We start from the raw sequence: 25238 nt of genomic DNA on the forward strand, positions 1-25238 counted from the left end.
GGAGATGTGCTGTGGGGGCCATGGGAGGGAGTGCAGCTCAGGCTGGCCTTGGAGCTCAGGAGCAGGGCATGGTGTGGACGATACAGAGGTAGGGCTTCATGGGAGGTGGATGCAGGGGCTGTGCAGATGCATGGGGGCTGGTGCACAGGTAGGATGTAGATGGGTGCATGGAGCACGGGGTGGTGGGTATCAGGGTGGGGGTATGGTGCACAGAGGTCAGGCCACAGGGAGGGCAGGATGTGGGCATGTCTTGTGCAGGCAGAAGAGTCCAAGGGGGCCAGGATGCAGATGTGCGAATGTGAAGGGGCAGGACAGAAGTCACAGAGGTTGGAGGAGGTGGGTCAGAGGCAGGTGATGTTGGGTGGGCAGGGCCCTAGTATGGGTGAACAGGTGTGGGGGTGGGGTAGGGGTGCATGCGTGTGCAGGGCAGGGGCTATGTGACACAGTTATGCATGTGAGCAACTGCCAGGTGTAGAAGCAGGGCGCTTGTGCTGGGGTGGGGCAAGGATATGTACGTGTGCAGGACAGAGGGTGTAGGGTGCAGGGGTCAAGAGATAGGTGCTAGGATGTGTGGGTACCCGGTGGGGTGGATGTGGCTGTGCACATTCATGGGTCTGGGGATCTGGAGATCTGGGCCCTGGTATATGAATGAGTAAAGCTCAGGGACAGCGGGGCAGGGTTGCTCCTGGATGGGCTAGGGGGTGGGTGTGGATGTTTGTGTACATGCAGAGCTGCGGGGGGGCAGGGTGGGGTTGCACAATTGTATGGGCTGTGGCCAGTGTATGAAGTAAGTGCCTGCACCTGGATGTGCAGGGGACAGGGAGTGGGAGAGGGCAGTGAAGGGAGGGGAGGGATGAGACTGGGTGCTTGTGTGGGAGAGTTCAGTAGGGCTGGGGCAGTCCTGCCTATGTGGTGCAGGGATGCACACGGGGGTGGGGGTTGGGGGGAGGTGCATAGAGCACAGTAGGGGGTGGGTGTTGGGGTTCAGCTGCCTGGGATGTGGCAGGAGTCACAGGTCACAGGGCAGGGGCAGCACGTGTGAGTGTAGTGTGTTCAAGGAAGGCAGCTTGCCTTACTTGCTAATCTCTGTCTCCCTGTCTGTGAACTCCTGAGGGCTCCAGGCCTCTGGAAAGGGGTGGTTAGGCTATTTGCAGTCGCTGGATGGTCTCCAGCTTTCTGTCTTAATTCTTCAGCTTTTGCAACCAAGGCCTCCCTCACTGGGGCCTTGTTTCATGCTCAGTGCTAGGATCTTAGGGGGCGGGGGGTGTACCACCTATCAGCACATAGTCTTCCCTCTACCTTTACTTTCCTTTTCTGGGTAGTGGCACACAATCAATGGACCTGGATAATCTGCTGAGGTTTTCTTCACTTCAGTTCTCTCTTCCCATGTCCATAATGCCTTTGTTATATTCAATGAAAGCATATTACAATGTTACTGTTGACTACAGACCCTAGCTTGCATTGATTTTATGTTTTCCCTGTATACCATCCCATTTTCAACACCTTGCACCATCAACATTCATTTGTTTCCCCTCAAACAAAAATACTTTCATATCTGTACATTTAATCACTATTACTGACCACTCTAGATTTTGCAAAGTTATACAGTCCAGTCTTCTATCTTTCCTTCTGGTGTCATACACACCCCTAGTCTTCCTTTTTCAACCATACACACAGCTTTGTTCAGTGTATTTACAGTATTTGCTGCTATGAGATATTTTGTGCAGTCCATTTCTGGATCTATTCAATCAATCCTATTGAACATTCTATATTTCTTTAGCATCAAATGCCCAATCTCTACCCTCTATCTCCTGATATCTTGCGTTCTCAACTTTATCTCTCAAAATTTGCTCATTAACATTAGTTCATATTAGTGACACCATAGAGTATATATCCTTTTTTGTGTGTCTAATTTCACTCAGCATAATGTCCTCAAGGTTCAACCATGTTGTTACATGCTTCATGACTTTATTCTGTCTTGTAGCTGTATAATATTCCATCAAATTGCATATACCACAGCTTGTTTAGCCACTTGTCCATTGATGGACATTTGGACTGTTTGCATCTCTTGGCAATTGTAAATAATGCTGCATTAGATATTGGTGTACAAATGTCTGTTTATGTCCTTGCCTTCAGTTCCTCTAAATAAATACATAGCAATGGTATTGCTGGCAATTCTATACTTAACTTCCTGAGGAACTGCCAAACTGCCTTCCAGAGCAGTTGTACCATTTTACATTCTCACTAGCAGTGAGTAAATGTGCCTCTTTCTCCACATCCTCTCCAGCACTTGTCATTTACTGTTTTTTTTATTATAATGGCCATTGTAGTGGGTGATATCTCATTGTGGTTTTGATTTGCATTTCCCTAACAGCCAGAGAAGCTGAGCATCTTTTCAGGTGCCTTTTAGCTATATGCATTTCCTCTTCTGAAAAGTGTCTGTTCATGTCTTTTGCCCATTTTTAAAAATTGGGTTGCTTGTCTTTTGGCTGTTGAGTTGTAGAATCTCTTTATATATTCTGGATATTGAATCCTTATCTTATATGTGATTTCCAAATATCGTTGCCCATTACCTGGGCTGCCTTTTCACTTTCCTGACAAAGTTTTTTGATGCATGAAAGTGTTTAATTTTAGGAGATCTTATTTATCTATTTCTTTTTTCATTGTCCGTGCTTTGGATGTAAGGTCTACAAAACCACCTCCTATCACAAGATTTGTAAGATATTTCCTTACATGTTCTTCTAAAAGTTTTATGGTCTTAACTTTAATGTTTAGGTCTTTGATCCATTTTGAGTTAATTCTTGTAGGGCATGAAATATGTGTCCCCTTTCATTCTTTTGGATATGGATAGCCAGTTCTCCAAATGCCATTTATTGAAGAGGCTGCTCTGTCCCAGGAGAACAACTGTTTAGGGGAAGGTTCTACACACGACAACCATCATATAGTCTCTGTGAAGTCAGATACTACAATAAAATCCTATGTGCCAAAAAAAAAAAAGTTATTGCTTCAGGAAATGTATAGGGAGAACTGTATAAATAATGCTTAAATAAGATTTCAACTGTTATAAATATTTGTCAATATAAAAAATCACACACACACACACACACCCCAGAGCCCATTGAGCACACTGTTGAGAAGCTAATTACTCACTGATTTGCTCAGGTCACACATCTGGTGGCCTCGGTGGGACTTGAGACCAAGCAATGCGTCTTTGTTGTGGTTTGCAAGCAGAGTGGTCATGTTAAAGATGGGCTCTTGATTTGCCTCTAGAGTAATCAGGGAAAGAACTGGTATGAGATGGAGCTAATTAGTGGAGTTAGGTCCAAATTCTCAGATGATAACATTCAAGCTGTAACTCAATGGCACACTTGTTCTCTTCTGGCTACCAGCCTGAGTCTCAGTCCTGTGTTGTTTCAAAAAGAAATGGTATTATTGTCTTGTTGTTGCTAACACAGATTTTTAAGTCTTTATTAAATTCACTCCAAAAGGTCTCAAGGAGAATTTACATTCATAATTTCTTAAATTCCCATCCTTTTGTAATCTCTTACACTAAAGGGTGGCTGCCCTAGCACTCTTGGAATTCTCCAAAATTCTCTCAAAGCTCATCCAGTGCGGGTTCTTTGCTCTTGGCCCTGCCTCCTTGATTCTCACCTTTGGGATTGCTCCTATTTGTACAATGTATTCTAAAATCCAAATCTGCAGCCTGGCCCCAAACTCAAATTAGCACTTCAAAGAGTTGGAGGAGCCAAGTAGGCAGATAAATCCTTCAAATCAGGAGCAGGAGGCAAATGTCATGTCTCCTTTTTTTCCGTTCACCAAATAAAAACAGGGGGTTCAGTGGTAGAATGCTCGCCTGCCTTGCAGGAGACCCAGGTTTGATTCCTGGCCCATGCACTCCCAAAAAGAGAAAAAAAAAAATCATTGACACAAAATAAATAAAATTGGACACATACAACACCTCAACCTGAGAGGAAAGGAAGTCTGTTCTGTTTTGGTGGCGGTTCATACTTTGGTTTATGGTTAGAGACGAACAAATTCACATTTACACTTATATTTACATGCATTAATATTCTGCTTATTGTATCAAAACAGTGTGACAAGAAACAGAAATATGAGTACTGTTTGTTTTAATTAAAGATAATTATTGAATGCAAAATATACCATCCTAGGAAATGTGTTGTTAATTCTTCCAAGGACCAGATGTACGCATCACTGTCTTTCGCAGGTAATCTGTCTGCTTTCTTCTAGGTACCTCACACCTTGAGGTAAGAATGTGACCTTTTTTCTCTCTCTGTCTGAATCCAATCCAGAAATTGGATTCACATTTTCTATCCCTAATAATGGAAGGAAGTCCAGGTGCTGTGGCAGGATGGTTTAAAGATGAGATGCCGGTCCCAAAAGGAATATCCAGTGTACTTCATCAGCGTCTGTCACTGTGTGAAGTCAGCTAGCAGTAATCAGGATGGACCATGACTCAGGAAATTCAGCTTCATTATATGCCCAAGTTGTGAAGTTCATGAAGCCCTCAGGACGAATGGGTCAGTAAAATGTGTGATCCACACTTTGATAGACTATATTCAGAATACACGTTTTGCAAGTTAAGAGTATCTTACATTCATCTCCCAACTCAAGCTGCCTCATCTAGTAGGTTGTTTAAAAACAAAATTCTCATCGGAGAGTGTTTCTCTTCCTGTTTCTTTCAGTGGAAATAAAAATATGACCTATCACTTCTATGTCCTGAGCTTCAGAAGCAGTTTCCCAAGACAGTGTCTTTTCTTCCCTCTCCTGGGAACCAAACAGATCAGTTCCCACTGCTTGAGCTCTTCCTCGGGACCCAAGCTGCACAGCCTTTCCAAGATTCAAAGCAGGAAAAAAAAAAGACTAGCATTTACAAAATAAAGCTTGGCAATCTGTGTCACACTACTAAATAGGCATATTTATGCAGCAACTTTTATTTTTTTCACTCTCTTAACCTTTGAGCTTCCTTGTCTTCTTCCTTCTGCTTACCTGCACCTGCTTTATTCCAAGCAGCTCTGCCTCCTCTTTTCCTAATGTGGTAACTTGAGCTGGGTAACAGAGAAGGAATCTTTGCACCTCCATTAAGTCTCTCTGCCCCACCAAACTCTCTCTTCCCTAGCACTAAAAATCTCTTTATGTCACACTGGCAAAAACAATACAGAGATCATAATCCCAGAAGCCCTAAAGCTCTGAAGCCTAAAACCAAAACGTCATGAAGTCTCACAAGGCTCACTGTGCAGAATGTCCCAATTCTTCAAAGTTTGTCTGGTTTTATGAACCACTCACCCATTCTTCTTTCCCCTCCTCCCATCATGATACACAAATATAGTTCCAGCCTCTAGAGAGTATGCAGAGTGGGGAAAGGGGGAGCATTTCCTGATGGAGAAAAACAACCTATCTTTACTATTCTCAACATATAGATTGGACGAACCAAATGAAGTATTGAAATAGATTTTTGTTGAAGGTCTTGACATGAAAACAGAAACTCTTTGAATTTTAATGAACATTAAATTTTAATTTCTTGTTTTTAATCACAGATACCTCACTATTTTCGTTTCATGTGTATATGCATTTATTTAAGAGTAGGCTTTATATTGAAAGGCACTGTATCTCTATCCTGTACCACCTACTGTGTGCCAAGCCAGCCTCAGGGACACAATGCCTATCTTAGCAATCATCAGTAATGAGAAACTTCAATCAAAGAGCTACAGAAATAAGGGTTTGAAGCTTACCCTAGGGGAAATTTCATGGCTCCAGCTGTACAAATGAAGTACAGCTGTTCTCCTAACTGGAGGGAGAGAGAGAATGGCCCCTTGTTCTAATTACCTCTGTACCTTTTCAGAGCACTTGATCTCCTGCCTATAGTTCTGAGGGTCTGCTTTACTCCCCTATCTGCAAATAAGGCTTTCTGCAACCACTGTAACATCCCCATCATATTCATTGCTAAACAGTGGCCTCAGCTCCCAATTCTCATGGCCTCCCAGTTTTTTTCCCCTTAAACACCTAGCACAGTCAGTTTCCATGTCCTAATTCAAACCTGCTGGGAGAATGAAAAGGTTTGAAAGAGCCAATTTGAAGTATGGGTGCAAGAACTGGCTAGAACTGTAGTTCGCAATTTATTTTTCTTTTCTTTTTTTGTGAAAGGACCTGATAATAAATATTTTAGGCTTTAGAGGCTAAAATGTCTCTGTCAAAACTATTTAACTTTGCTGTTGTAGCTGCTAGTAACCATAGATTATAAATGAATGAGCATGTGTTTTAGTTTACTGCCTGCCAAAGCAAATACCATGCAATGGGTTGGCTTAAACAATGGAAATTTATTGGCTGATGTTTTTGAGGCTAGAAGTCCAAATCAAGGCATCATCAAGGTGATGCTTTCCTCCCAAAGCCTGACATTTTGGGTTTGGCTGCCAGTCATCCTTGGCCTTGGCCTCTCTGTCATATAGGAATGCACATGGTGGCCTCTTTTGGCCTCTCCCTTCTCTTCCAGGTTCTATTGATCTTCAGCTTCTTGCTTCCTGTGGCTTTCTACCTGTCTGAATTTCATTTTTCTTATAAAGGAGTCTAGTAATATGGATAAGACCCATACCGATTGAGTTGGGTCACACCTTAACTGAAGTAATCTCATCAAAAGACTGTTCTCACAATCAGTTCATACCCACAGGAATGGACTACGCTAAAGAACATGTTTTTCTGGAGTACATAGTTCCAAATCACCACAGCATGGTCATGTTCTAATAAAACTTCATTTATAAAAGCAGTTGGAAGACTGGTTTTGGCCCAAGGGCTATAGTTTTCTAACCCCTGGGATAGAGAAGCACAGGAATTTTTCATTATATTTTAATTAACTTTTTATTGAAGTATAACATGTATATAGGAACGTATGTAAGTATATAGCTTTATGAATTATCATGAAGTGACTACGTGCATGTAACCACTAAGTCAATAAATAGAGTATTACTAGCACCCCAGAAACTTCATTTGTGCCCCTCCCAGTCATAACTCTCACCCTCCTCACCCAAAGTAACTATAATTCTGACTTTGTCAGATATATTCATTGCAGATACCTTTTTGCACACTGTGGCTTGCCTTTTCATTCTCTTAATGATGTATGTGATTAACAAGAAAATATTTATAACCCTAATATTAATGTAGTCCAACTAATCACATTTGCTTTTTATGTCCTCCTTAAGAAATCTTTTCCTACCCAAGGCCATGAAGATATTTTAGAAGCTTTATTGTCTTACTACCCACAATGAGGGATTGAGGGTTTTTTTTTCCATAGGAATATCCAATAGATCCAGCAGTGAGAATTCTGATGAGGATTTCAGATTTATAGATTAATTTGGGAAGAACTGACATATTTACAATATTGAGTCTTCCAATTTTAAAATCAAATTTCTCCATTTGGTTAGGTCTTCTTTAATCTTTCACAATAACATATAGATTTCTGTGTAGAGGTTTTGCACATCATTCATTAGATTTATTTAGGTATTATTTTTGCTGCTTTATAACTGAAAATCATTTTAAAAGTTGGTTTTCTAGTTATTTATTGCTGATGTATAATAACACAATTTAAAAAAAGCTTTATTAAAGTAAAATTGGCACATCAGAAACTTCATACTTCACTTAAAGTATAAAATATGAAAAGGTTTGATTTATGAATACCCCTGTGAAACCATACCACAATAAAGATAGTGAACATTTCCATCATCCTAAAAGTTAACTTGCATCATTTTGTAATGACCCCTTCTTACCCCTCCCCACAACTTCCCCTTGCCCAGGTAAACATTGATTTACTTTCTGTCATGTTATAGATGATTTTGCACTTTCTAGAATTTTATACAAATAGAGTAATACAACGTATACTCTTTTTACCTGGCTTCTGTCATCAGCATAATTATTCTGAGACTCATCCATATCATAGCATGTATCAACTCAGTCCTTTTTAATGCTGAGTACTGTTTCATTGAATGGACCTATTGCTATTTGCTTATGCATTCATCTGTTGATAGATATTTTGGTGGTTTCCAATTTGTGGCCACTACAATAAAGCTGCTTGCAAATAGTGTTTGAATATTGACCTTATATCCAACAACAATGATAAAGTCACTTTTTAAGATGAACAGTTTATAAGATTCTTATGAACTTTCTACATATATAATTATGCTATCTACAAATGATAGTTTTATTTCTTCTTGACTAATACCTTCAACATTTTTTGAGATGTGTTTATCCATACAACTCACCCTTTAAAAGTGTACAATTGAGTGAATTTTAGTGTATTCACAAAGTTGTGAAACCATCACCACTGTCTAATTCCAGAATATTTTCATCTCCCCAAAGACAATCCCTGAACCCATTAGTAAACATTCCTAATTACCTCCTCCCCTGAGCCCTTGATAACCACTCATCTAATTTCTGTCTCTATGGATTTGCCTGCTCTGGGTACATTTTACATAAATGGAATCATTCAATATGTGGCTTTTTCTGCCTCCTTTCTTTCAATTAGCGTGATATTGCCAAGGTTCATCCATGTTGTAGCATGTATCAGTATTTCTTTCCATTCTATGGCTGAATAATAGCCCATTGTATGGATATACCATATCAACATACAAACATACAAACATGAACATTCTTATCATATGACCATTCCATTCTTGGTATATAATCAATAATTCACAGTATCATCGCATAATTATATATTCATCACCATAATCATTTTTTAGAATATTTGCATCAATTCAGAAAAAAAAAGAAAAAGAAAAAAACTCATACATACCATACCCCTTACCCCTCCCTCTCATTGATTACTAGTATTTCCATTTACCCAATTTATTTTAGTCTTGTTTCCCCTATCTTTTTCTATACCCCTTATCACTTCCTTTCAATGATCACTAGCATTTCAATCTATTAAATTTAACTACCACTTTTTACTTATCCATTAATCAGTTGATGGATGTTTGGGTTGTCTCCACTTTTTGCCTATTATGAATAATACTTCTATGAGTATTTGCATATACTTTATGAGTTAACATTAATTTTCAGTTCCTTATGAGTAGAATTGCTAGGGTATATTGTAACTTTAACTTTTAGAGGAACTACTAGTGTTTTCCACTGTGGTTTCATCATTTTAAATTCCCATCTGCAGTGTGAGAGCTCCAATTTCTACACAACCTTACCAACACTTGTTATGATCTGATATTTTTATTATAGCCATTAAGATAGATATGAACTGCTATCTCATTGATTCAAGGTTTTGATTCATATTTCCCTAATAACTAATGATGTTGAACATCTTTTCATATGCTTATTGGCTTATTTTTATGTCTTCCTTGGGGAAAGGTGTATTCAAACCCTTTGCCCATTTTTTTTTTTTTTACATCAGAACTTGTGGGGTAAAGCTAAACTGTGCATATAGGGCAATTTGTAGCATTAATGATAATATTAGACAAGAAAGAAGACCTCAAATCACAATCTAAGCTTCCACCTTAAGAAAACAGAATGGTACTGACAAAAATATGAAAATTTAGTGGTACATGTCACAAAATCAGTGTAAGACATGTAAACATAAACCTACAAAATATTGCTGTTTTGCTGACAGAAACTAAAGTAGACTTAAATAAATGGATAGATATGCTATACTAATGGATTGGAAGAGTCAAGACTGTGAATATGTCAAGTCCCCCCAAACTACCTATACATTTGATACGATATCAACAAAAATACATGAAGCCTTTTGGGTAAAATTTACAAGCTAACTCTAAAATTTATATGAAAACCAAATGAACTACTCTACTACAATAGTAAAATGTTCTAATAGTCTATAACATCTGGAAATGCTTTTATTCTGTTACCATATATACAATCTAACATTCCCCCTTTTAATGGCATTTAGATGTATATTTCAGTGTGTTCACAATGTTGGGCTGCCGTCCTCATCATCCATTACCAAAACACTTCCTTCATTCCAAAGGAATGTACATTTTAAGCTTTAACATCCCATTCCTTGTCCCCACCCTGTCCCCTGGTAACCTATATTCTAGATTCTAACCCTATGAGTTTGCTTATTCTAATTATTTCAAATCAGTGAGATCATACAACATTCATCCTTTAGTGTCTGTTCTATTCCACTCAACATGAGGTCTTCAAGGTTCATCCATGCTGTTGCATGTATCAGGACTTCATTCCTTTTTTACAGCTGCATAATATTCCATTGTATGTATACACCACATTTTATTTATCTCTGTATAGATTGATGAACACTAGGTTGCTTCCATCTTTTGGCAATTGTTGGATAATGCCAAAATGTGGATAATCCTTTGCCCATTTTTATATTGGATTATTTGTCTCTATCATTGAGTTGTAAGAGTTCTTTATACTATCTGGAAACTAGATCCTTATGAGATATATGATTTGCAAATATCCTTTCCTATTCTGTGAGATAGGAGTATTCTCAGAAGCACAAAACTTTTTAATTTTGATGAAGTCCAATGGATTTCTCTCTTTTTTTTTTTTTTGGTTACATGTGTTTTGATGTCATATCTAAGAAACTATTGCTGAATGAAATAGCATATATATCTGTTTTCTTCTAAGAGTTTTACAGTTAGTTTTACATTTAAATCTTTGGTCCATTTTGAGTTGGGATTTTTTATATGGTATGAGGTAAGAGTCCAAGTTCATTCTTTTACATGTGGTTATCCAGTTGTCCCAGCACCATTTATTGACAAGACTATTTTTTTTCCTATTGAATTTCTTGCCACCCTTTCAAAAATCAATTGATTTTAAATGTATGGGTACATTTCTGGACCCTCAATTCTACTCTGTTGTTCTATTCTATATGTCTATCCTTATGCTGGTACCACGAAGTCTTGATTATTATTGCTTTGTATTAAGTGTGAAACCAGAAAGCATGAGTCCTCCAATTTTGTTCTGCTTCTTCAAGATTGTTTTGGAAATTCTGAGCACTTTGCATTTCCCTCTGAATTTTAGGACTAGCTTGCCTATTTTTGCAAAAAAAAAAAGCCAGCAAACAGTTTGATAGAGATTACTTTGAATCTGTTGATCAATTTGTGGAATATCGTCAACAATATTAGGTCTTTCAAGTCATGAACACAAGATGTTTTTCCATTCATTTAGGTCTTCTTTACTTTCTTTCAAAGATGTGTATAGCTTTCAGTACACATGTCTTGCACTTCTTTTGTTAAATTTATTCCTAAGTATTTCATTCTTTTTGAAGCTATTGTATATGAGTTTTTATTTTAATTTCACTTTCAGAATTATTCATTGCTAGTGTATAAAAATACAATAGACTTTTATATGTTGATCTTGTATCCTGCCGCCTTGCTGAACTCATTTATTAGTTTCTTTGTAGATTCCTTAGGACTTCTATATATAAGAGCATGTCATATACAGATAGAGATAGTTTTATTTTTTTACTTTCCAAACTGGACCCTTGTGATTTCTTTTTCTTATCTAATTGCCATGGCTAGACCCTCCAGTATGATGTTGAATAGAAGTGGTGAGAACAGACATTGTTGTCTTGTTCTTGATCTTAAGGGAAAAGCATTCAGTATTTCACCATTAAATATGATGCTAACTCAGGATTGTTATTAGATACCCTCTGCAAGATGGAGGAAGTTCCCTTTTACCCCTAAACTGTTGAATGTCTTTTCCATGAAAGGGTGTTGGGCTTTGTTAATGCCTTTTCTGCATCTATTGAGATGATCACATGCTATTTTTTGCCCTTATTCTATCAATATGATGTAAGGCATGGGCTGATTTTCATATGCTGAAGCAATTTATTTTGCAACAAATTCCACTTGGTCAAGATGTATAATATGCTTTATATATTGCTGGGTTTTGTATTCTGTTGGAGATTTTTACATCTATATGCATAGGAAATACTGGTCTGTAGTTTTCTTGTGATATCTTTGTCTAGTTGTTATCAGGGTAACACTGACTTCATAGAATAAGTTGGGAAGTGTGCCTGCCTCTTCAGTTTTCTAGAAGAATTTGTGGAGGATTGGTGTTAAATCTCCTTTAAACATTGCATAGAATCCTCCATAACAAAGCCTGGCTCTAGGCTTTAATTGTGAAAAAAAAATAATACTAATTCAACATCTCAACTTCTATAGGACTATTCAAAATTTCTATTTTTCTTTAAGTTGGCATGCAATTGTTTATAGTATTCACTTCTAATCATTTTTGTTGCTGTAAGGTCCATAGTAATTCTGCCTCTTTCATTCTGGAGTTTAGAATTTGCATCTTCTCTCCCTTTTTCTGGGTCACTATAAGTAAATGTCTGTCATTTTTCTCGATATTTTCAAAGAACCAGCTTTTGACTTCATTCTTTTTATCTATTGTTTTTCTATTCTCTATTTCATTCTTCTTTTAGCATTGGGCTAGGTTTGATCTTTTACTAGTTTCTTAAGTTAGAAGTTTGGATTTGAGATATTTGAGATATCTTTTCATTTTAATATAGGCATTTAAAGCTGTACACGTCCCTCTAAACACTCATTTAACTGCATCCCTTAGATTTTTGTACGTTGTGTTTTATTCTCTTTCATCTCAAAATATTTTTAAAATTTTCTTATGTCTCTCATTTACCCATTTAGTAATTTAGGAATATGCTGTTTAATTTCTACAGATTTGTGAATTTTCCAAAAGTCATTTTATTACTGATTTCTAATTTCATTCCATTTTGGTCAGTGAATATACTTATAATATTTTAATGCCTTAAAATTTATTAAAATTTGCTTTATGGACTAACAAGAAGTCTGTGGGGGTTGAAAAGTATGTTCTTTAGGTTAATCCATTCCTGTGGGTGTGGACCCACTAAAAGTAGGCTCTTTTGGTGAGGCTTCTTAAGTTAAGGGTGGATCTTAATCCTTTTACTGGAGTATTTTATATGAGAATTAAATTCAAAGAAAGAGAGAAAGCCATGGAAGCAAGAAGCTAAAAACAATGAAACCTGGGAGAGAAGGAGATGAACAGATGCCACCATGTGACTCTCTATGAGCTAGAGAAGTCCAGGAATGCTGGAAGCCAGTCTTTGGGAAGAGAGCATCACCTTGATGATGTCTTGATTTGGACATTTTCACAGCCTGAAAACCATAAGCCATGTAACCTAATAAATTCCCACTGTTGAAAGCCAACTCTTATTATGGTATCTGCTTGAGCAGCTCAGCAAACTATATTTCTTCTTTGGGTTGACATACAATTGTTGATAGTATTTGATGAATGATTGGTCTATCCTACAGAAGGTTCCATGTGTACTTTAGAAGAATGTGTGTTCTGCTGTTGTTGGGTAGAGTGTTATATAGATTGTCTGTTAGGTCAAGTTGATTTATGGTATTGTTCAAGTTTTCTATTGACTTTTGGATGGGGTTTTGAAATCCCTAACTACTAAAGTTGAATTATCTATTTCTGCATTCAATTCTGTCTGTTTTTTCTGTATGTATTTTGGGGTTCTGTCTTCAGGTGGATATTTTGATAATGGCTATATCTTCATGATGTATTGGACCTTTCCTCATTATAAGATGTTCTTGTCACTAGCAATGACTTTTTTAAAAAAAATCTATTTTGTAATATTAGTATACACGACACACTATAATACACACACAATTCTCTATTGATTTTGGTTTACCTAGTATATCTTTTTCCGTCCTTTCACTTTCAAACTATGTGTGTCTTTGAATACAAAATGTGTCACTAGTAGAAAGCATGTAGTTGGATCATGTTGTTTTTATCTGTTCTGCCAGTTTTGCTTTTTTATTGGAGTGTTTGATACATTTATATTTAATGTAATTATTTGATTTTAGTAGGTTGAAATAGTGTTTTCTCAAAATTCTTATCTTCCTGAAACCTCAAAATATGAACTTTTTTGGAAATAGGGTCTTAGCAGATATAATAATTAATTAAGATGAGGTCATACTAGATTGGTGTGGGCCCTAGGTTCAATAACTGAGGTCCCTATAAGAGGAGAGGACTCTCATAGATGAGTCACTTTTCTAGTGGTGCTTTCAAGATTCTCTTTTTGCCTTTGTCTTTCTAAAGTTTGATGGTGATACATCTTATAGATCTCTTTCAGTTTATCCTATTTAGGGTTCATAATGCTTTTTGGATGTGTAGATGGTTTTTATCAAATTGGAAAGTTTTTCTTAAATATTTTTTATGCCCTTTCCTTTCCTCATCTTTTGGGACCCAAAAGATATACATAGGTTGGTACACTTAATGGTGTCCCATAGGTCTCTGAGGTTTTGTTCATTTTTCTTCATTTTTTTTCCTGTTTCTCAAAATGTATAATCTTTCAATTGACCTATCGAAGTTTGATTATTTTGTCAGCTCAAAACTGCTATTAAGAACCCTCTAGCATGATTTAATCCAAGATGGCAGCTTAGTGAGGTGTGGAATTTAGTTTGTCCTCGAGAGCAGCTAGTAACTAGCCAGGAACAGCACAGAACAACTACTGTGGACACATCACTGACCAAACACACAGCATACACCAGTCTGGACAAGCTGGACAACTGCAATGAACGCAGAACTGTGAGTCTCCCAAGCTGTAGAGGCCAGTGCCCCTCCACCACAGGCTGGTTCCCAGAGGGGAAAGGAAAGAGACTTTACTAACAGCAAGGGGCTGAGCTCAGCAAGCTCCAGTTGTGGAATTAATTAACAAATTCTGACTACCAAAAAATAGGCCCCTAGCTCAACTAAACCTCAAATAAAAGCTAAAGTTACTAGTTTTTGCCCCTGTGCAGGGGCAGCAGGGATGATGGGGGAAAAAAACACAGGTTTTTTTTTATCAGACAGCACAAAATATTTGAAAGGGTCTGGACCCTAAAAAAAAAAAGAGGACGCAAATGGGATCTGGAGATACATAGAGCAATGTACCAACTTAAGCTCTTAATTAACAAACCTGAGGAATGGGGGTCCTGCTCCAAAAAGGATTTTTTTTATTTGTTTCTACTGCTTAAGTACTCTCAGGCTACAACTGCCCCAGGCAAGGGATGGAATTAAGCTTGTCTGAGAGAAAAAGAGGCTGGCCAAGTGAAAGGAGGTAATTTCCTGGAGGTTGCACTTTCCCCAGGATAGGAGTTGGCCCCAGCTCAGGTGGAATCCCTCCCTCAAGGAATTCAGACACCAGGGACTGGAAAACTGAAGCAACTAAAGCCAGCCTACAACTTCTTCTTGGTCTCAACCACACCCACAGCAGAAAGAGTCTGCTGAAGTTAAAGGTACCATATCATATTATGCTGCTGGAGCTCGCAGGCAGACAAGTGCCACATACTGGGAAGGATTGTAAAAACACAGAGTCTAGAGGCTTCACAGGAAAGTCGGTCAACCTGCTGGGTCTCAACCTCAGGGAAAACTGATGCAGGTGACTTTTTCCTCATGAGAGGGGGCCAGTCTGGCCTGGGAAAATCTGACTGGGGTCTATAATACCTAAGTAGACCCTCCTAAGACAAAAAAGGCATCATACAGACAGGGCAAGGAAAAAGAAAACAAGAACTGAAAAATTCTGATCTGTTAAACAAAACCTATGCTAGAGGTCTAGAATAAGCTGAACTGAATGTCAGAGAATAGATAGAGAACAAAGCCATCTAGCAAGAAAATCCTAGGTAAAAGAGTGAAAACACTCTCCAGAATAAACTAAATTAAGGAAATTAAATGCCTAGATGCCAGCAAAAAATAATGAGTCATACTAGGAAAATTGAACATATGGCCCAGTCAAACAAACATACCAACAATTCAAATGAGATACAGGAGTTGAAGCAATTAATTCAGAATGTTTGAACAGACATGGAAAATCTCATCAAAAATCAAATCAACAAATTGAGGGAGGGTATAAGGAAGGCAAGGGGTGAACAAAAAGAAGAAATTGAAAGTCTGAAAAAACAAATCACAGAACTTATGGGAATGAGGCACAGTAGAAGAGATGAAAAAAACAACGATACCTATAATGCTAAATTTCAGGAAGCAGAAGATAGAATTAGTGAACTGGAGGATGGGACATCAGAAACCAGACAAGCAAAAGAAAATATTGGGAAAATAATGTAAAAATATGAACAGGAACTCAGGGAATTGAATGACAACATGAAGCACATGAATATACATGTTGCAGGTGTCCCAGAAGGAGAAAAGAAGGGGAAAGAAGGAGAAAGACTAGTGGAGGAAATTATTACTGGAAATTTCCAAACTCTTATGAAAGACTTAAAATTACAGATCCAAGAAGTGCAGCATACCCCCCAAAAAATAGATCCAAATAGACATACTCCAAGACATTTAATAATCAGAATTTCAGAGGTCAAAGAGAGAGACAGAATTTTGAAAGCAGTAAGAGAAAAGCAATCCATCACATACAAGGTACATGTATGTCCCCTAGAAAAGCATGTTTTAATCCTAATCCCATTTTGTAAAGGCAGCCATTTCTTCTAATCCCTATTCACATAAATTACAATTTATGTTTGAAATTGTAATTAGATCATCTCCTTGGAGGTGTGATATAATCAAGAGTGGTTGTTAAGCTGCATTAGGTGACAACATGTCTATACCCATTCGGGTGGGTCTTGATTAGTTTCTGAAGTCCTATAAAAGAGAAAACATCTTGGAGAATGAGAGATTGGAAAGGGTGAGACTGCAGCTTTCAGAAGTCCTGAAGATAAGTGATTCTCAGACTTTGAAATCTAATGGACTTTGCCCTGCATGTTTTTGAAGCTGTATATGTCCGATGACCCCTGTGTACCTTCCTCCCTATGGAAATGCGTTTATGTATCCCATGACTGTTCCTACTTTGTATGTTGGCAGCAAATAATTTGTTATCAGTTTTCAAAGTTCCAGAAAGAGAGGAGAATTTTCCTGAGCACAGACCATGTTTGTAACTAACTTTGATGAGACTTTGTATTGATTTTAACCTTGTATTTATAATGTTACTGAAATGGTTTAAGGTTCTCTGATAGTGTTATGAAATTAATGTATTTTCTATATTGGGAAAGCATGTCTTTTTTAAGGTCCAGAGGGTAGAATGTGCTGGTTTGAAAGGATGTATGTCCCCTAGAAAAGCCATGTTTTAATCCTAATCCCATTTTGTAAAGGCACCCATTTCTTCTAATCCCTATTCACCATTGTATGTTTGAAACTGTAATTAGTTCATCTTTTAGGAGATGTGATATAATCGAGAGTGGTTGTTAAGCTGCTTTAGGTGATGATATGTCTACACCATTCAAGTGGGTCTTGATTAATTTCTGAAGTCCTATAAAAGAGGAAACATTTTGGAGAATGGGAGATTCAGAGAGAGAGCAGAGCACAATGACACAGCCATGAGAAGCAGAGTCCACCAGCCAGGGACCTTTGGAGATGAAGAAGGAAATTGCCTCCCGGGGAGTTTCATGACACTGGAAGCCAGGAGAATAAGCTAGCAGATGACGCTGCTTTCACCATGCACCCTTCCAGATGAGAGAGGAACTCTGACCATGTTCACCATGTGCCGTTCTATTTGAGAGAGAAACCCTGAACTTCATCAGCCTTCCTGAACCAAGGTATCTTTCTGGGGATGCCTTAGATTGGACATTTCTATAGACTTGTTCTAATTGGGACATTTTCTCAGTCTTAGAACTGTAAATTAGAAACTTTTTAAATTCCCCTTTTTAAAGCCTTTCTGTTTCTGGTATATTGCATTCTGGCAGCTAGCAAACTAGAACACAAGGGAAGCCCAATAAGACTATGCATAGATATCTCAGCAGAAACCATGGAGGCAAGAAGGCAGTGGTATAATATATTTAAAATTCTACAAGAGAAAAACTGCCAACCAAGAATTCTATGTCCAGCAAAATTGTCTATCAAAAATGAGGGGGAAATTAAAACATTTTCAGACAAAAAATCACTGAGAGAATTTGTGACCAAGAGACTGGCTCTGGAAGAAATGCTAAAGGTAGCCCTAGAGGAGACTTCCTGGAAGATGGCGGCTTAGTAAGACGCGCGGATCTTAGTTTCTTCCCCAGGACAGCTACTAGGGGAGTAGAAACGATACAGAAAGCGCCCAAAGCCACAACAGAGATAAAAAAGACAGTATACCCCATCCTGGAATGGCTGGCTGGCTGAGAGAAGCAGCTCGGGTGAGATCGCCGAGGCGCGCGGGCCTCACCGGGCGGGGCGGGAAGCGGCCGGAGTTACTCCCTTCCCCCTTCCTGGGCCGGCTGGGAGAATTGGAGAGGCGGTCCCCTGAAACCAAGGTGGCTGGCGCCCACACCACGCACAGCCCCCCGGACCAACTGAGAGAATTGGATCGGAAATCCCCAGGCCGTGGAGAACGGTGACGGGTGGGGGAGGCCCCTTCCAAACCCGTGACTCCCGGGGAACGTGCACTCTCTCGGGCGGGCCGCTGCCACTGGCGCCCTCCCGCCACGCTTGTCGCCCAGGGCCGACTCGGAAATTCGGACGGGCTCTTTCCTGGGCTGCGGCGACCAGCAACCCTCCCTGCATTCGGACCCCGGGCTGGCTCAAGCCGTTTTGGCTAGCGAACCCCCAGACGGCGAGAGTTTTCCAAAGCTTAAGGTCCCACAACACCTTTTACTGGTGGGACCCGCAGACAAACGTGTGCCACGAGCGCCACCTACTGGGCAGGATAAGAAAAACAGAACCCAGAGATTTCACAGAAAAATCTTCCAAACTTTTGGATCCAATACCCAGGGAAATCTGTCTAAATGCGCAGACGCCAACAGAAGATAATGGATCACGCTCAAATAATTGAAAATATGGCCCAGTCAAAGGAACAAACCAATAGTTCAAATGAGAAACAGGAGCTGAGACAACTAATGCTAAATATACGAACAGAAATGGAAAACCTCTTCAAAAACGAAATCGATAAATTGAGGGAGGACATGAAGAAGACATGGGCTGAACATAAAGAAGAAATAGAAAACCTGAAAAAACAAATCACAGAACTTATGGAAGTGAAGGACAAAGTAGAAAAGATAGAAAAAAAAATGGATACCTACAATGATAGATTCAAAGAGACAGAAGATAGAATTAGTGATTTGGAGGATGGAACATCTGAATTCCAAAAACAAACAGAAACTATCGGGAAAAGAATGGAAAAATTTGAACAGGGTATCAGGGAACTCAAGGACAATATGAACCGCACAAATATATGTGTTGTGGGTGTCCCAGAAGGAGAAGAGAAGGGAAAAGGAGGAGAAAAACTAATGGAAGAAATTTTCACTGAAAATTTCCCAACTCTTATGAAAGACCTAAAGTTACAGATCCAAGAAGTGCAGCGCACCCCAAAGAGATTAGACCCAAATAGGCGTTCTCCAAGACACTTACTAGTTAGAATGTCAGAGGTCAAAGAGAAAGAGAGGATCTTGAAAGCAGCAAGAGAAAAACAATCCATCACATACAAGGGAAACCCAATAAGACTATGTGTAGATTTCTCAGCAGAAACCATGGAGGCTAGAAGATAGTGGGATGATATATTTAAATTACTAAAAGAGAAAAACTGCCAACCAAGACTCCTATATCCAGCAAAATTGTCCTTCAAAAATGAGGGAGAAATTAAAACATTCTCAGACAAAAAGTCACTGAGAGAATTTGTGACCAAGAGACCAGCTCTGCAAGAAATACTAAAGGGAGCACTAGAGTCAGAACCGAAAAGACAGAAGAGAGAGGTATGGAGAAGAGTGTAGAAAGAAGGAAAGTCAGATATGATATATATAATACAAAAGGCAAAATGGCAGAGGAAAATATTATCCAAACAGTAATAACACTAAATGTTAATGGACTGAATTCCCCAATCAAAAGACATAGATTGGCAGAATGGATTAAAAAACAGGATCCTTCTATATGCTGTCTACAGGAAACACATCTTAGACCCAAAGATAAACATAGGTTGAAAGTGAAAGGTTGGGAAAAGATATTTCATGCAAATAACAACCAGAAAATAGCAGGAGTGGCTATACTAATATCCAACAAGTTAGACTTCAAATGTAAAACAGTTAAAAGAGACAAAGAAGGACACTATATACTAATAAAAGGAACAATTAAACAAGAAGACATAACAATCATAAATATTTATGCACCGAACCAGAATGCCCCAAAATACGTGAGGAATACACTGCAAACACTGAAAAGGGAAATAGACACAAATACCATAATAGTTGGAGACTTCAATTCCCCACTCTCATCAATGGACAGAACATCTAGACAGAGGATCAATAAAGAAATAGAGAGTCTGAATATTACTATAAAGGAGCTAGACTTAACAGACATTTATAGGACATTGCATCCCACAACAGCAGGATATACATTTTTCTCAAGTGCTCATGGATCATTCTCAAAGATAGACCATATGCTGGGTCACAAAGCAAGTCTTAACAAATTTAAAAAGATTGAAATCATACACAACACTTTCTCGGATCATAAAGGAATGAAGTTGGAAATCAATAATAGGCAGAATGACAGAAAATTCACAAATACCTGGAGGCTCAACAACACACTCTTAAACAACGAGTGGGTCAAAGAAGAAATTGCAAGAGAAATTAGTAAATACCTAGAGGCGAATGAAAATGAAAATACAACATATCAAAACTTATGGGATGCAACAAAGGCAGTGCTAAGAGGGAAATTTATTGCCCTAAATGCCTATATCAGAAAAGAAGAAAAGGCAAAAATTCAGGAATTAACTATCCATTTGGAAGAACTGGAGAAAGAACAGCAAGCTAACCCCAAAGCAAGCAAAAGGAAAGAAATAACAAAGATTAGAGCAGAAATAAATGAAATTGAAAATATGAAAACAGTAGAGAAAATCAATAAGACCAGAAGTTGGTTCTATGAGAAAATCAATAAGATTGATGGGCCCCTATCAAGATTGACAAAAAGAAGAAGAGAGAGGATGCAAATAAATAAGATCAGAAATGGAAGAGGAGACATAACTACTGACCTCACAGAAATAAAGGAGGTAATAACAGGATACTATGAACAACTTTACGCTAATAAATACAACAATTTAGATGAAATGGATGGGTTCCTGGAAAGACATGAACAACCAACTTTGACTTAAGAAGACATAGATGACCTCAACAAACCAATTACAAGTAAAGAAATTGAATTAGTCATTCAAAAGCTTCCTAAAAAGAAAAGTCCAGGACCAGATGGCTTCACATGTGAATTCTACCAAACGTTCCAGAAAGAATTAGTACCAATTCTCCTCAAACTCTTCAAAAAAATCGAAGTGGAGGGAAAACTGCCTAATTCATTCTATGAAGCCAACATCACCCTCATACCAAAACCAGGCAAAGATATTACAAAAAAAGAAAACTACAGACCAATCTCTCTAATGAATACAGATGCAAAAATCCTCAATAAAATTCTAGCAAATCGTATCCAACAGTACATTAAAAGAATTATACATCATGACCAAGTAGGATTTATCCCAGGTATGCAAGGATGGTTCAACATAAGAAAATCAATTAATGTAATACACCATATCAACAAATCAAAGCAGAAAAATCACATGATCATCTCAATTGATGCAGAGAAGGCATTTGACAAGATTCAACATCCTTTCCTGTTGAAAACACTTCAAAAGATAGGAATACAAGGGAACTTCCTTAAAATGATAGAGGGAATATATGAAAAACCCACAGCTAATATCATCCTCAATGGGGAAAAATTGAAAACTTTCCCCCTAAGATCAGGAACAAGACAAGGATGTCCACTATCACCACTATTATTCAACATTGTGTTGGAGGTTCTAGCCAGAGCAATTAGACAAGAAAAAGAAATACAAGGCATCAAAATTGGAAAGGAAGAAGGAAAACTATCACTGTTTGCAGACGATATGATACTATACGTCGAAAACCCGGAAAAATCCACAACAAAACTACTAGAGCTAATAAATGAGTACAGCAAAGTAGCAGGTTACAAGATCAACATTCAAAAATCTGTAGCATTTCTATACACTAGTAATGAACAATCTGAGGGGGAAATCAAGAAATGAATCCCATTTACAATTGCAACTAAAAGAATAAAATACCTAGGAATAAATTTAACAAAAGAGACAAAAAACCTATATAAATAAAACTACAAAAAACTGCTAAAAGAAATCACAGAAGACCTAAATAGATGGAAGGGCATACCATGTTCATGGATTGGAAGACTAAATATAGTTAAGATGTCAATCCTACCTAAATTGATTTACAGATTCAATGCAATACCAATCAAAATCCCAACAACTTATTTTTCAGAAATAGAAAAACCAATAAGCAAATTTATCTGGAAGGGCAGGGTGCCCCGAATTGCTAAAAACATCTTGAGGAAAAAAAACAAAGCCGGAGGTCTCGCGCTGCCTGACTTTAAGGCATATTATGAAGCCACAGTGGTCAAAACAGCATGGTATTGGCATAAAGATTGATATATCGACCAATGGAATCGAATAGAGTGCTCAGATATAGACCCTCTCATCTATGGACATTTGATCTTTGATAAGGCAGTCAAGCCAACTCACCTGGGACAGAACAGTCTCTTCAATAAATGGTGCCTAGAGAACTGTATATCCATATGCAAAAGAATGAAAGAAGACCCATCTCTCACACCCTATACAAAAGTTAACTCAAAATGGATCAAAGATCTAAACATTAGGTCTAAGACCATAAAACAGATAGAGGAAAATGTTGGGAGATATCTTATGGATCTTACAACTGGAGGCGGTTTTATGGACCTTAAACCTAAAGCAAGAGCACTGAAGAAGGAAATAAATAAATGGGAACTCCTCAAAATTAAACACTTTTGTGCATCAAAGAACTTCATCAAGAAAGTAGAAAGACAGCCTTCACAATGGGAGACAATATTTGGAAATGATATATCAGATAAAGGTCTAGTATCCAGAATTTATAAAGAGATTGTTCATCTCAACAGCAAAAAGACAGCCAACCCAATTACAAAATGGGAAAAAGATTTAAACAGACACCTATCAGAAGAGGAAATACAAATGGCCAAAAGGCACATGAAGAGATGCTCAATGTCCCTGGCCATTAGAGAAATGCAAATCAAAACCACAATGAGATATCATCTCACACCCACCAGAATGGCCATTATCAACAAAACAGAAAATGACAAGTGCTGGAGAGGATGCGGAGAAAGAGGCACACTTATCCACTGTTGGTGGGAATGTCAAATGGTGCAACCACTGTGGAAGGCAGTTTGGCGGTTCCTCAAAAAGCTGAATATAGAATTGCCATACGACCCAGCAATACCATTGCTGGGAATATACTCAAAGGACTTAAGGGCAAAGACACAAACGGACATTTGCACACCAATGTTTATAGCAGCGTTATTTACAATTGCAAAGAGATGGAAACAGCCGAAATCTCCATCAACAGAAGAGTGGCTAAACAAACTGTGGTATATACATACGATGGAATACTATGCAGCTTTAAGACAGGATAAACTTATGAAGCATGTAATAACATGGATGGACCTAGAGAACATTATGCTGAGTGAGTCTAGCCAAAAACTAAAGGACAAATACTGTATGGTCCCACTGATGTGAACAGACATTCGAGAATAAATTTGGAATACGTCCTTGATAACAGAGTCCAGCAGGAGGTAGAAACAGGGTAAGATAATGGCCAATTGGAGTTGAAGGGATACAGACGGTGTAACAGGACTAGATACAAAAACTCAAAAATGGACAGCACAATAATACCTAATCGTAAAGTAATCATGTTAAAACACTGAATGAAGCTGCATCTGAGCTATAGGTTTTTGTTTTGTTTTGTGTTGTTTTGTTTTGATTTTACTATTATTACTTTTATTTTTTTCTCTATATTAACATTCTATATCTTTTTCGGTTATGTTGCTAGTTCTTCTAAACCAATGCATATGTACTAAGAAATGATGATCATGCATCTATGTGATGATGTTAAGAATTAATGATTGCATATGTAGAATGGTATGCTCTCTAAATGTTGGGTTAATTTCTTTTTTTCCGTTAATTAAAAAAAAAAGAGAAGGGATAATTGGAGCTGAAGGGATACAGACTGTACAACGGGACTGGATATAAAAACTCAGAAATGGACAGCACAATACTACCCAATTGTAATGCAATTATGTTAAAACACTGAATGAAGCTGCATGTGAGGTATAGGTTTTTTTGTTTTTTTTTTTCTTTCTATTATTGTTTTAATTCTTATTCTGTTGTCTTTTTATTTCTTTTTCTAAATCGATGCAAATGTACTAAGAAATGATGAATATGCAACTATGTGATGTTATTAAGAATTACTGATTGTACATGTAGATTGGAATGATTTCTAATTGTTTTGTTAATTCTTTTTTTAATTAATAAAAAAAAGATTAAAAAAAAAAAAAGGTAGCCCTAGAGACAGATAGGAAAAGACAGGAAAGGTGTGAACAAGAGTGTAGAAATGAAGACTATCAACAAAGGTAAAAAGAGGAAAAATTAGATATGACATATAAAATCCAAAAGGTAAATCATAGAAGAAAGTACTGTCCTTATAGTAATAACACTAAATCTTAAAGGATTAAACTCCCCAGTCAAAAGACACAGACTGGCAGAATGGAATTAAAAACAGGACCCATCTATATGTTGTCTAAAGGAGACAGTTTTAGACCCAAGGACAAACATAGGTTGAAAGCAAAAGGTTGGGAAAAGATATTTCATGCAAACAACAATCAGAAAAGAGCAAGCATAGCTATACTAATATCTGACAAGTTAGACTTCAAATGTAAAACTATTAAAAGAGACTAAGAAGGACACTATGTATAAATAAAAGGAACAATTCAACAGGAAGATGTAACAATCACAAATATTTATGCACTGAGCCAGAGTGTTCTGAAATACATGAAGTAAACACTGAAAAGAGAAATAGACACATCTATCATAATAGTTGGAGACTTTAATTCCCTGCTCTCATCAATGGACAGAACATCTAGACAGAGGATCAATTAAGAAACAGAGAATTTGAATAATACAATTAACAAACTAGACTTAATAGACACTTATAGACCATTACACTGATAAGAGCAGGATACATCTTTTTCTCAAGTGCTCATAGATCATTTTCAAGGATAGACCATATCCTGGGTCACAAAGCAAGTCTCAATAAATTTAAAAAGGTTGAAATCATGAAAAACACTTTCTTGGATCATAAAGAAATGAAGTTGAAAACTAATAACAGGCAGAGAGCCAGAAAATTCACAAATAT

Source organism: Tamandua tetradactyla, chromosome 1 (genome assembly GCF_023851605.1).
Source record: "Tamandua tetradactyla isolate mTamTet1 chromosome 1, mTamTet1.pri, whole genome shotgun sequence".
NCBI classification, from domain to species: Eukaryota; Metazoa; Chordata; class Mammalia; order Pilosa; family Myrmecophagidae; genus Tamandua; species Tamandua tetradactyla.